Consider the following 11,714-nt stretch of genomic DNA (forward strand, 5'->3'; position numbering starts at 1 on the left):
TTTGCATGGATTTCCGGCAGACTAGACGCTGTGTTGCGTATCACAGGTCGGAGTGTGAATTGCACATTTTGTTCACAACAAAAAAAAGCTCTAACAGATCCTGGATGGAAGCCCTTCTCTCAAAACCCCCTGCACTAAAATATCTACTGTTGGTACTACCAAATCAATCTTCTGGGATTTCCATTCCATTTGTGGGGTACAATTAATGACCATAGCAATAAACAGACATTTGGGCACCCCCACAAATTTTTCCACTGAAAATACACACTCCTTTATCCCATGCCCCTTTTCACACTTCGGAATAAATGGTTTCCATGCCATTCCATTTTCTCCAGCTATTATGAGCTGTCCTCCCCTCAGCAGCCTCATGTGGCGCTGTTCTTTAAAATTGCGCAAGTAGCTTCCGCTTCCCCCTCATTGATGTGGTGGAGAAACTTAATGTTGTAATCCACAATGAAGATATGGTCGACATGTTCATATTATGCATTCCATGCCTCAAGCGCAATTTCATTTAATTTTTTCATGTTGTAGCCTACACAAAAAACATGATCATAAATACTTTGTCTGTTGTAACAGTATATTTAGGCAAGCATTTCAAAACACAAACAAGACATACAGGCAGCCAAAATAGCGATTCATTTCTCGTTATCATTTGCAAACTTTGGCTAGTTATTTTTTCCGCAACTCTCGCAATGATATGACAGACCTCGTTGAAGGGGGTGTCAAATTCGTTTTTTTTTTTTTTTGTTTCATCAGACCAGAGGACATTTCTCCAGAAAGTACTATCTTTGTCCCTATGTGCAGTTGCATACCGTAGTGTGGCTTTTTTATGGCGGTTTTGGAGCAGTGGCTTCTTCCTTGCTGAGCGGCTTTTCAGGTTATGTTGATAAAGGACTCGTTTTACTGTGGATATTGATACTTTTGTACCTGATTCCTCCAGCATCTTCACAAGGTCCTTTGTTGTTCTGGGATTAATTTGCACTTTTCGGACCAAAGTACGTTAATATCTAGGAGACAGAATGCGTCTCTTTCCTGAGCTGTATGATGGCTGCGTGGTCCCATGGTGTTTATACTTGCGTACTATTGTTTGTACAGATGAACGTGGTACCTTCAGGCGTTTGGAAATTGCTCCCAAGGATGAGCCAGACTTCTGGAGGTCTACAATTGTTTTTCTGAGGTCTTGGCTGATTTCTTTTGATTTTCCCCTGAAGTCAAGGAAAGAGGGACTGAGTTTGAAGGTAGACATTGAAATACATGCACAGGTAAACCTCCAATTGACTCAAATGTCAATTAGCCTATCAGAAGCTTCTAAAGCCATGACATCATTTTCTTGAATTTTCCAAGCTGTTTAAAGGCACAGTCAACTTAGTGTATGTAAACTTCTGACCCACTGGAATTGTGATACAGTGAATAAGTGAAATAATCTGTCTGTAAACAATTGTTGGAAAAATTACTTGTGGCATGCACAAAGTAGATGTCCTAACCGACTTGCCAAAACTATAGTTTGCTAACATGAAATGTGTGGAGTGGTTGAAACACTTAGGTTGGAGTCATTAAAACTAGTTTATGTAAACTTCTGACTTCAACTGTAAATAATCAGTTTAGATTAACTGTTGAGCGAGCAGTCTTATTGTTTTGGGGGTGGAAGCTGTTCATGTGCCTTTTGGTCCCAGACTTTGGCGCTCGGGTACCACTTGCCATGCAGTAGCAGTGAGAACAGTCTCACTTGGGTGGCTTTCCTCTGACACCGCCTGGTATAGAGGTCCTGGATGGCAGGGTTCGGCCACAGTGATGTACTGGGCCGTACGCATTACCCTCTGTAGCACCCTGTGGTGGGATGCCGAACAGTTGCCATACCAAGCGGTGATGCAGCCAGTCAATATGTTCTCAATGATGCAGCTGTAGAACTTTGAGGATATGAGGGCCCATGCCAAATCTTTTCAGCCTCCTGAGGGGGAAGAGTCGTTGTCGTGCCCTCTTCACAACTGTTTTTGTGTGTTTGGACCATGATAGGTCCTTAGTGACGTGGACACCAAGAAACTTGAAGCGCTCGACCTGCTCCACTACAGCACCGTCGCTGTGAATGGGGGCGTGTTCGTACCTCCATTTCCTGTAGTCCATAATAAGCTCCTCTGTCTTGCCCACGTTGGTTTTTGTCAAAGCGTCAAATACACTACCATTCAAAAGTTTAGGGTCACTTAGAAATGTCCTTGTTTTTGAAATAATTATTTTTTGTCCATTAAAATAACATCAAATTGATCAAAAAATACAGTGTAGACATTGTTAATGTTATAAATTACTATTGTAGCTGGAACCGGCATATTTTTAATGGAATATCTACATAGGCGTACAGAGGCCCATTATCAGAAACCATCACCCCTTTGTTCCAATGGCGCATTGTGTTAGCTAATCCAAGTTTATCATTTTTAAAAGGCTAATTGATCATTAGAAAACCCTTTGCAATTGTTAGCACAGCTGAAAACTTTTGTCCTGATTAAAGAAGCAATAAAACTGGCCCTCTTTAGACTAGTTGCGTATCTGGAGCAACAGCATTTGTGGGTTTGATTACAGGCTCAAAATGGCCAGAAACAAAGAACGCTATTCCATGCGATAAATTGCCAAGAAACTGAAGATCTTGTACATCGCTGTGTACTACACACCTTCACAGAACAGAACAAACTGGCGCTAACCAGAATAGAAAGAGTGGGAGACCCCGGTGCACAACTGAGCAAGAGGACAAGTACATTACTGTCTAGTTTGAGAAACAGACGTCTCACAAGTCCTCAACTGGCAGCTTCCTTAAATAGTACTCGCAAAACACCCGTCTCAACATCAACAGTGAAGAGGCGACTCCGGGATGCTGGCCTTCTAGGCAGAGTTGCAAAGAAAAAGCCATATCTCAGACAATAAAAGATTAAGATGGGCAAAAGAACACAGACACTGGACAGAGGAAGATTGGGGGAAAAAGGTGTTATGGACCGACATAAAGAACATTTGTGACACACGGAAGAAATGAAAAGATGCTGGAGGAGTGCTTGACGCCATCTGTCAAGCATGGTGGAGGCAATATGGTCTGGAGGTGCTTTGGTGGTGGTGAAGTGGGAGATTTGTACAGGGTAAAAGAGACTTCCTTCTTCAAGATCCATCACTCCATTTTGCAACACCATGCCATACCCTGTGGACGGTGCTTAATTGGAGCCAATTTCCTCCTACAACAGGACAATGACCCAAAGCACAGCTCCAAACTATGCAATATTATTTAGGGAAGAAGCAGTCCGCTGGTATTCTGTCTATAATGGAGTGGCCAGCACAGTCACTGGATCTCAACCCTGAGCTGTTGTGGGAGCAGCTTGACCGTATGGTACGTAAGAAGTGTCCATCAAGCCAAACCAACTTGTGGGAGGTGCTTCAAGAAGCATGGGGTGAAATCTCTTCAGATTACCTCAACAAATTGACAACTAGAATGCCAAAGGTCTGCAAGGCTGTAATTGCTGCAAATGGAGGATTCTTTGACGAAAGCAAAGTCTGAAGGACACAATTATTTAAATTAAAAATTATTATTTATAACCTTGTCAATGTCTTGACTATACTTCCTATTCATTTTGCAACTAATTTCATGTATGTATAAATGGAAAACAAGGACATTTCTAAGTGACCCCCAACTTTTGAACAGTAGTGTATCTCCCTTAAATACATGGGTTCCTTGAGGGGCGGTCCAAGGCGCTGCCTCGCAATCACTCTCTCAGGTGAAGGACATCTCACTGGAAGCCACAGGAGCTTTGTGAAGCCAACGGGACACAATAGATGGAGAGAGAACCAACCAATCACTCTTGATGAGGTGAATGGATCCTCAACCCAGCATTTTATCATGATAGAGGTTAGTGTAATAGTGTTGCATAAAATATTAACGTTACTTTGTAAATCAAATGTGTCAGGTTTATATCAGTAAGGCTCCCCCTCAGTTATTCACTTGATTACATTGTCATTTATCTGCCATAGGGGAGCTTGTGAGACTTCCTTACGACATTGTTATTCAACTCATGAACCGATAATAACCTTTTCTCTTCTTGTCAGTCTGCAGATGCAGAGGCTACATGTCCTGGGGTCAAGCAGGAGAGGACTAAAGGAGAGAAGGAACCACAGCACATGGGAGACATCCAGACTGGAGTGCCCCCTGAAGCCACGGAGGACCCCACCTCCGCCCCAGCACCATCCATGACCCGACCCAGCATCACGGAGGTCAGTGGAACGCCGAACGCCATCCTCAAGTCCGAGACAGACACGGAGACATTAACTGCAACACACAGGCTCTTACACACATGATCTGACCACAGCTCAGACCCAGAGAGACTTGGGCTGGGGCCATTGGGCTGTCCTTCTCCCTGTTCAGAGTACTTGCCAGTATTTCACCAGAGCAAGAGGACGGTTCGTTCCTGTGGAGGCGGTGATGGTGACACGTTAGACACTGGTGTTGATGTTCCGTCTTGTTCTTGCGCTACAGAGATGGACGCTGACAACATGTCCATGGGTTTAGACACACAGGCTGATCTGTCTATAGGGGACTGGAACCATTACACTAGTAGTGTATAATCTGAAAGGTCCCTAGATAAGAAAGGGGAGGTTATGGTCATAGATGAAGTCAAAGTGGAAGGAGACTCTCCTCTGACCTTGAATGCAGACAAGACTCACTTAGGGGAAGGACACTCACAAGGCAGAGATTTCTTAGATTACAGGGAAAGCTTAGAGACAAATCCAAATGTCTCGGCCCACTCCCCTTTACACACGCTCAGGGATCGTGACCCAGTGTCCATGTTGATGGGGCCTTCCGATTCACAAGGCTGTGTCCTTTTGGATCAGGTATTGAACTCAAAGGACCAAAGGGCCAAGGGGAGGGGAGGGGGAGCAACATCAGGCAGTAGTAAAGAGAAACGGTTCCTCTGCATGTTCTGTAACAAAGGCTTCAGCTGCCTCCAGAAGGTGGAGATCCACCAGAGGTTCCACAAAGGGGTGAAACCCTTCAGCTGTTCCCAGTGTCACATGCGTTTTGCTGAGGCTGGCAATCTGAAGAGGCACCAGAGGGTCCACACAGGGGAGAAACCCTTCAGCTGTACCCAGTGTCATATGCGCTTCTCCCACTTGTCCAGCATGAAGAGGCACCGGAGGCTCCACATGGGTGAAAGGCTGTTCACCTCCTAAGCAAAGTGGGAAGAGGTTCTCAGAGAGGAGCTACCTCAGGATACACCAGCGGAAAAACCATTCCACTAAATAACTTCTGACATTTTAGATCAAACCCTGCATTAAAGACAGATACATTTTCAGTATTGTCCGCAGAAAAGATCCACAGATGCATTTGGAATGACGAGAGTGACAGATTTCAGTGTTGAATATTCTTGGGTAGAATATTGCATCCAGACATTGGGATATATAAGGCATATTTACGCCTAAAAAGTCTGTTACATATTGTGTAGGCTATATGATATATATTACTTCCATTTAACTACTTCATTTTTCCCCCAAGACAATTGTAATGAGAAAATGATTGCAGTTTATAAAGTTTAGGGCTGTCTCCGACTAAAAAGAAAAGTTAGTCGACCGAGTCGACTGTTCTTTTGACAATCGATTGGTAGACATTTTTTACATGTATTCTTTTATACATAGTGTTTTAATAAAATCAACTGTATGCACTGAGATTGTGTGATGCTTTAAAGGAGAATTGCACCTGCTGATTTGGCCTTGTTGTTTTGGCTTGCTCCTCAAGAAATGCTGGTGGCCATGACAGAAGCCAAACTTGAGTTGGCTTGGGGGTGTGGTTTGTTTGTCCTTGCCACCACCAAAACACACTCATCTGTCAGAACCTTGCCCACAACTGTTTCCCCCCACTCAGTTACAACAAACAAACCTCCTGCAGGTTGAGCTCAATAACTACAGGCAGATATAGAGAAGCTTTGAATAGATCAGCAGCCTGAAGAGTAACATGAGATGAATGTAATTGCTAAATTTATGTATATATTCTGAACTAAGTGTTTTGCTAACTTTCAAATGTAGTCACAGGTCCATGTAGAATAAACAACACTTCACATAATATTATAATATACACTGCTCAAAAAAATAAAGGGAACACTTAAACAACACAATGTAACTCCAAGTCAATCACACTTCTGTGAAATCAAACTGTTCACTTAGGAAGCAACACTGATTGACAATAAATTTCACATGCTGTTGTGCAAATGGAATAGACAACAGGTGGAAATTCTATGCAATTAGCAAGACACCCCCAATAAAGGAGTGGTTCTGCAGGTGGTGACCAGACCACTTCTCAGTTCCTATGCTTCCTGGCTGATGTTGGTCACTTTTGAATGCTGGCGGTGCTTTCACTCTAGTGGTAGCATGAGACGGAGTCTACAACCCACACAAGTGGCTCAGGTAGTGCAGCTCGTCCAGGATGGCACATCAATGCGAGCTGTGGCAAGAAGGTTTCCTGTGTCTGTCAGTGTAGTGTCCAGAGCATGGAGGCGCTACCAGGAGACAGGCCAGTACATCAGGAGACGTGGAGGAGGCCGTAGGAGGGCAACAACCCAGTAGCAGGACCGCTACCTCCGCAAGGAGCAGGAGGAGCACTGCCAGAGCCCTGCAAAATGACCTCCAGCAGGCCACAAATGTGCATGTGTCTTCTCAAAAGGTCAGAAACAGACTCCATGAGGGTGGTATGAGGGCCCGACGTTCACAGGTGGGGGTTGTGCTTACAGCCCAACACGGTGCAGGACGTTTGGCATTTGCCAGAGAACACCAAGATTGGCAAATTCGCCACTGGCCCCTGTGTTCTTCACAGATGAAAGCAGGTTCACACTGAGCACGTGACAGACGTGACAGAGTCTGGAGACGCTGTGGAGAACGTTCTGCTGCCTGCAACATCCTCCAGCATGACCGGTTTGGCGGTGGGTCAGTCATGGTGTGGGGTGGCCGCACAGCCCTACATGTGCTCGCCAGAGGTAGCCTAACTGCCATTAGGTACCGAGATGAGATCCTCAGACCCCTTGTGAGACCATATAATGGTGCGGTTGGCCCTGGGTTCCTCCTAATGCAAGACAATGCTAGACCTCATGTGACTGGAGTGTCAGCAGTTCCTGCAAGAGGAAGGCATTGATGCTATGGACTGGCCCGCTCGTTCCCCAGACCTGAATCCAATTGAGCACATCTGGGACATCATGTCTCGCTCCATCCACCAACGCCACGTTGTACCACAGACTGTCCAGGAGTTGGCGGATGCTTTAGTCCAGGTCTGGGAGGAGATCCCTCAGGAGACCATCCGCCACCTCATCAGGAGCATACTCAGGCGTTGTAGGGAGGTCATACAGGCACGTGGAGGCCACACACACTACTGAGCCTCATTTTGACTTGTTTTAAGGACATTACATCAAAGTTGGATCAGCCTGTAGTGTGGTTTTCCACTTTAATTTTGAGTCCAAATCCAGACCTCCATGGGTTGATAAATTTGATTTCCATTGATATTTTTTGTGTGATTTTGTTGTCAGCACATTCAACTATGTAAAGAAAAAAGTATTTAATAAGAATATTTAATTCATTCAGATCTAGGATGTGTTATTTTAGTGTTCCCTTTATTTTTTTGAGCAGTGTATAATAATTCCTGTGTGGTGTCCTGTTCACAACAGCAGTTCCCTGATCCTGGTGCAGAATACACAGGGTTTCTCCCTCCACATCTTGTCTGATCCTTTATTTTTTATTGAATTAAATGGTAAAAGTTGTCTTGTAAAATGTTACTGCCGAGTGCCAGGTCTTTCTCCATTCAAGACATCAGTATCAAGCCCGCCTGTCAGTCTGGACTTCACATCATCTTGCCAGTCTCCATGTGCTGCCTCCATACATGTTTCTATGAACACATACATAGTCAGTGTTCTATTACCACTGGCCGTTACAAGGATAGATAGTACCCGTTTGTGTATCAGATATTATGTTGAAGTTTGAACAAGTCAGACTAAACCTACCTAATTCTGTTCTCCCTATTGACAACCGTTGGTGAGCAGGCAAAGGGTGAGGCTGGAGGTGAGGTCTTTTCTACAGCTCCATTGATGGGCATAGCAGTATAGAGCATCTCCTGGCCCCTCAAAGGTACTGGTGGGTCACACACACACAGAGCACTGATTACATTATCAATGGTGGTTCTAAATAGCCTGGTCCTGGTGGAACCAACCGGATCGCTTCGTTCACCTTTCTACTTCACTGCAGATATCATCAAACATGAAGTGAAATAGAATGGTAAAAAAGATCAGGCTGGATCCACCAGGCTAGGTTATGTCCTGGACATTATATGCAACAAATAATGTCAGTTTAAATAAAATGTTTCATAATTGGGTTATTTTTACATTATGATGAGCCTGTGAAAGCTGTTGCCGTCGACAGGTGAAGATTACTGGCCAGGTACTTGCCAACATGCTAGCTATGTTTTAAAGACTTGTTACTGACTTTGAACACTTGTCAAACCACCTCACTGCCTGTTCATTGATTATTTGGTGACTGAAAAACTTAAGGTACATGTGGTTCTCAGCAACTTGAACCAGCATTGAAATGTAAGCAGTGGGGTTAATGTCTTCCCCCTCTCTGCCATTTTCCTCAGGTTGAAGCACATCCCTAACACCCAGACAGATGTCAAGAACTTGGGAACCTCCTAACCACCAGGATAATCATCTTGTTTAGGGGGTTTATTCACAAGTTTAGATAGAGAATAACCTGGGTGGATCTATTTCTATCATTCAGAATTGTAGCGTAACTTGGGAAGCTCATTCAATAATACAGACGTGGGTGATTTTTGGGCCAGGTGACTGAACTGTGTACAAGTGTTTGTTCAATTTAGACCACAATTAGTTGAATGAGGTGTTAGTGAAGTGCTGGAACAAAAACCTGTACACTCCTGTGTAAAGAACCTATGGCTGTCATGACTTCAACTGCATAAATACAGTTGCCATTTTATTTTGTTAATCTATGCAGGTTTGTCATATAATTTCCAGGAGCCTGGTGGAGATGGATACAACCATACTCCAAGGCATGCCATTTCCCTGCAACCAGCAGGAACATGGAGCACTCCATGTAAGTCATGCATGCATACACATACCTTATGCACCATAAACCTGTCAACTCCTGGAGTAACTCCCTGTCAGAGAGACTGATTAGAGGGTTTTGCCAATGGGAGGTCAGGCATGAGGGCTTAGGGGTCAGACGGAGTGAGAGTGAAGTTACAGACATGAAGATACAACTTGAACCACAGAGTAAGGCTACCTTCAAACCTAAATACATGAAACGCTTATCTGTTTGGTGAGGTAAAATGCTGTTTTATGTTTGTAATTGGTTGATGGATAGTCTTTGGAACTTTTCTGGCGGACAGCACAACACAAGTCTAGCCCCCCGTCTTTTACGCATCATTTGTGTGATTGGAAGGCACCCTTATAATCCTCAATCGTCAATGTCAACTCTCTTACTGTACTCACTCAAACTAATGCACTCACCTCCCTCTAAAAAAAGTCTCCCAGACTTTTATAAAAACTAAACATGTCCATCTCCCATCCACAAGGGAGTCTGCTGGGCCATGGAACTCTAGAGCAGCACATCAAAAAAGTTGACAACATGGGTGGTAGGTATCAGCAGAAAGTTGCATCCTTCCTCAGGGAAATATCAAGGCTTTAAAATTGTCAAATTTGGGGGAGGGATGACCACCAAATGCAATCAAGTTTTGTATAAACTACTCATGTTCATTTAAAAAAAATACAAAACCACAACTGTTTCAGCCTGGTCTTCTCATTTTGACGAACTACTATCCTACTAACTACTACTTAAACATCTGACAACATGCAGACTTTATCCATCAAGACTGCACTTCTGATTCAAAGAGGTCTAAAAATCAATGCAAGTCTCATATCCAGGGTGAAAAAAGTATTATTCGTATATAAAAGATATCACACAGGTGTGCCAACTAAAATATATATATCCCAGACAAGCCTGAAGAATAGGACAAATAGGCTGTGTTTATACAGGCAGCCCAAGTCTGACACTTTTCTCCCACCAATTGGTCTTTTGATCAATCAGCTCTGAAAAATGAACCAATGTGAAAAGATCTGAGATTGGTCAAAAGACCAATTAGTGGAAAAAATATCAGAATTGGGCTGCCTGTAAACGCAGCCAGAGGCAAGTGAATATAAGTCTGTTCATGTATTCGTATAAGTTTGTAAGAATTTGAGTGGTTACATAAAGTACATGTTAAATGGCTATGAGACTTAATAAGGAGACTCTTGCTGTAATCAAAGGGAAGGTACTGCTGAAGGCCCCTGTATTCAGTCAGGCAGCTTGAAGCATATGTCACCATCCGGGCCCTTGTCACAGCAGGCTGAGGCCTGACAGGAAGATGACAATAAATACATTATTTACCTTGCATCACCAAAGCCGTGTTAGCATTTAGTGCACCTGTTTCTGAACAAACCAACCATTTGGTTAGCGTCATTGATATAAACGGGCAATTCAAATTTAATATCCGGTTCATAAGCATTGACTGTAATACCTGTAGTGGTCTGGCAGCATGCTGCTTTCTAGTGGGCTTACTCCCGCTCCACCTGAAATGCAATAACAAAAACATGAAAAACAATAAGCCCAGTCAGTAAATTGGCTAATTAAACACTCATGTAATGTGCACACCAGCCAAATGATACCCAACCAATACAGCCGACTAGTCTATTTGCAGTGAAATTGGGAGGGGCACTTTTTCAGTCACCAATTAAGCAATAAGCAGGCAGTGGAATGAAGTAGTTTGACAAGTGTTCAAAAGTAACGTCTTTAAAATATAGCTAGCAAATATCGTTTTTATTTTCTAGAAACCTAGCTAACATTAGCTACACTTCATTGATGATGGTAGGAGTTAGCTAGCTTTTCCCCAGTACTTTCAATTTAACTAGATAGCTAGTTAAGTAAGTAAGTAATGGCATGCATATCAACTTTACCAATCAGCTGGTTAACTAGCAAATATATTCGGTTTCCCCCGCATTTAAAGCTGCATGATAAAGTTTGCCATAGTAAAGCTAGGATGAATGTCAGAAGCCAGATAACTAACCCTAGCGGCTGTCAATGCAATGGCTAGTCTGGAGTTCGTCTGAAATATACCATTTTATTTCACATGATAAGCAAACTGTCATGCCTTTTCACAGCCCCCCCAAAAAATTATCGATGTACACATATAAACTATTACCTTCAAATAGATCATTTTGGTTTTATTTACTCTCTTGTTCAAGCGGGTAGCTATTTCCTGAGATTTGATTGATGGAACAATCCAGCCAATGGTTAGGCGGCTGTGGTTTTGGCAAAGGGAACTGATTGGTCAGGAGTAAAAGGTCCTGTCCCCAGAGCTGCAGAAATCGAATTTTTACTTGCGAAATCTCTTTCTTCAAATTTACAAATCTTTTTAGCGTGTCAACAGTAACAGAACGCGCAGATTAAAAAACTGCAAGTGTATTTTTGATTCACAGCAGAATATTCATACTCGTAAAAGGATTTGTAATCATTCTGAAAAATAAATTATGCTTACAAATCTTGCTCCTCAAGCAAAGGGGAGGCTAATGACATCACATTTGACCACCAGGCCAACTATTGAGCAGTTGTCTAAAAAACACTATTTTGCTCAAAACATATGTTTTACCCTTTAGTGTGTGTGTACTTTA

The 11,714-nt window shown here is 43.1% G+C and overlaps 1 long non-coding RNA gene across 1 annotated transcript; it reads right to left on the bottom strand.

The window, feature by feature from the left end:
• Nucleotides 1-7,640: 7,640 nt before the first annotated feature.
• LOC139374821 (uncharacterized) lies at nucleotides 7,641-11,303 on the bottom strand. The gene is made up of 5 exons (XR_011627730.1): nucleotides 11,246-11,303; nucleotides 10,565-10,616; nucleotides 10,284-10,400; nucleotides 8,004-8,130; nucleotides 7,641-7,888 (listed from the first exon to the last, which is right to left on the bottom strand). It is a non-coding gene; the product is annotated as an uncharacterized lncRNA (long non-coding RNA).
• Between the last annotated feature and the right edge of the window lie 411 nt (nucleotides 11,304-11,714).

Source organism: Oncorhynchus clarkii, chromosome 19, assembly GCF_045791955.1.
Source record: "Oncorhynchus clarkii lewisi isolate Uvic-CL-2024 chromosome 19, UVic_Ocla_1.0, whole genome shotgun sequence".
Lineage (NCBI taxonomy): Eukaryota > Metazoa > Chordata > Actinopteri > Salmoniformes > Salmonidae > Oncorhynchus > Oncorhynchus clarkii.